The sequence below is a fragment of the Engraulis encrasicolus genome, chromosome 15 (genome assembly GCF_034702125.1).
Source record: "Engraulis encrasicolus isolate BLACKSEA-1 chromosome 15, IST_EnEncr_1.0, whole genome shotgun sequence".
In the NCBI taxonomy this organism is placed as follows: Eukaryota; Metazoa; Chordata; class Actinopteri; order Clupeiformes; family Engraulidae; genus Engraulis; species Engraulis encrasicolus.
In genome coordinates this window covers 31,124,445-31,126,944 of record NC_085871.1, presented here as the reverse complement: position 1 = coordinate 31,126,944, position 2,500 = coordinate 31,124,445, and positions in this window count along the sequence as shown.

Sequence of the window (2,500 nt, the reverse complement as noted above, 5' to 3'; positions counted from 1 at the left end):
CACACACACACAAGCACACTGCACTTTCTGCACTAAACCCATACACACACACACACACACACACACACACACACACACACACACACACACACACACACACACACACACACACACACACACAGACGCACCTTCTACCTGCACTAAACACACACACACACACACACACACACACACACACACACACACACACACACACACACACACACACACACACACACACACACACACACACACACACACACACACACTGCTGCTGGTGTACTTGATAGACCTTTTTAATATTTATTTTTCTTCAAAATGCTACTATTACTATGTCAGAACGCTATAAAGGACTTTTAGGAAAAGCACAAAAGCACAACAATTACCTCCTCTGAATGTATGTTCTCTACAAGTCTTCTGTTGTCCAGTCTTGCACTTTAAATGTCTGTATGAGCACTGTCTATATCCATACTGTCTTAAGTCCATGTATAAGTACTGTCTATGTCTATAGGCCTACTGTCTATGTCCTTACCTAGATTAGTCTATGTCTGCATGGGAAAGCAAGAAATGTAATTTCAAATTCTTTGTATGACCAGTGCATGTAAAGAAATTGACAATAAAACCTACTTGACTTGACTTGACTTGACTTGACTTGACTAGAGAAACTTTATTGTTTGAGGTGAAGCAGACATTATTGTGTACCAGCCCGACATAGCCTACATTTCCTCACGCATTGCATGGAACAGTCATGTTCCAGAAATCTTGTCTGTGCCATAATTGCAAAACATTCCGTGTGATAAACATTTTGAAGATTGTCAAACTGAAACTGTCGATATCTACTCTCGCTGAATGTTTATGATCGCGCATTTGCGACTCATGTCAGATGGTAATACACCTCGCGGTTGTTGCGCTTGATATAGCCAACCTCGCGGTCGTCGCGCTTGACTTTTTTTTTTTTTTTTTTGCAAACTGAATTCATTTGGAGTTGTAACTCCGCTGGCATTCTAACGCAGAGAACAACTGTCAGGTTTAGGCCAAATCGATGTGGGCCAGTGCTTTAGGGTCTAGAACTAGTTTTAGAAATCTAGTAGCCTGGCTCTGACTTTGCTGTATCTGTTGCGCAGCTCCTCCCTCTCTAAAGGAGCCGCTGCCCTTTCTAACAGTCAGTGGCAGATTCATTCATTCTCTCTCTCACACACTCTCTCTCTCTCTCTCTCTCTCTCTCTCTCTCTCTCTCTCTCCATTAGAAATGCTGAATTGTTGAGGTCATTTTGTTTAAATGTCTAAATGTTTGATAGATGTATCTGTATTTGCCTCTACAATTTATAGCGCTGTTCATTTTGAAATGTCAGTATATTATGACTGTAAATGCTTCCTAACATATTCGAAACACTTTTCAAATATTGCAGTGATTTTTTTTTAACACCAAATATCAACCATTTTTTTTGATGATGAGATGCATTTTGGAAAAAAGAGATGAGCTCTGGTCTAATGCGCCATCTTAAGAAACCCCCTAGGTTTTTTTCGTCATTATTTCGCTAGCGTGCCTATTCTGAATGAGCCATTTTGATATAGATTAATCTAGATTAATCTAGATTAATTTCATAATTACAGTGAGATTAATCTAGATTTTAAAAATTAATCTATGCCCACCCCTAATAATAATCTAGTGGTGCAAAAATATAAACGATACTCAAATGAGGTCTAGCTTCGAACTGAATATTAATATTTCAGAGCAAAGCATTATACAGACAAAAATTGTAATAGTAGAAAACTACATTGACACCCATTCATTTTTCACTTGGTTTTGGGTTAGGGTTATCCAGTTGTGGCTAATAGCTAGTTCCGTGAGTGAACACCCCCTGGCCTAAACCAAAACAATCCCTAACCCTAACCTGTAAGTGAGGAAATGTTTTTACACTTTTACTTTCACCAGCAACAGCAAAACTACTCCAGCAAAAGGGGTCAAAACATGTGGGGTCCAGGATTTGGGCCACACATGGAGCGAGGGCCCCAGCATGTGGGTGTGCTCCAATAAATGGGTTCGGCGTGTTTGTAAACACGATGTTGTGAGGAGGGACAAGACACTGGCTGTCAACCATGTGAGCTAACGCTTTGACCGACAGCGGTTTCCAACAATCAGAGGTTGAGTTGTGCGCAGCTAGTTTCACGCAGTGAGGTTATAAACAAAATTTAGAACCCATGTATAGCAGTCGCCTCACAAATGTAGACTGGTGTATCACACACGCACGCACGCACGCACACACACACACACACACACACACACACACACACACACACACATCTCAAGATACGGCAAAGGCTAGTGACCTGTTGTCAAGAATCAATAAGACATCTCAAAATGGAGCTTAAAAGCTTCACCACAGGGACAGGTGGCTACACTACAGCAGATCTCCAGTGCACATATCTCTCTCTCTCTCTCTCTCTCTCTCTCTCTCTCTCTCTCTCTCTCTCTCTCTCTCTCTCTCTCTCTCTCTCTCTCTCTCTCTCTATCTCTCAC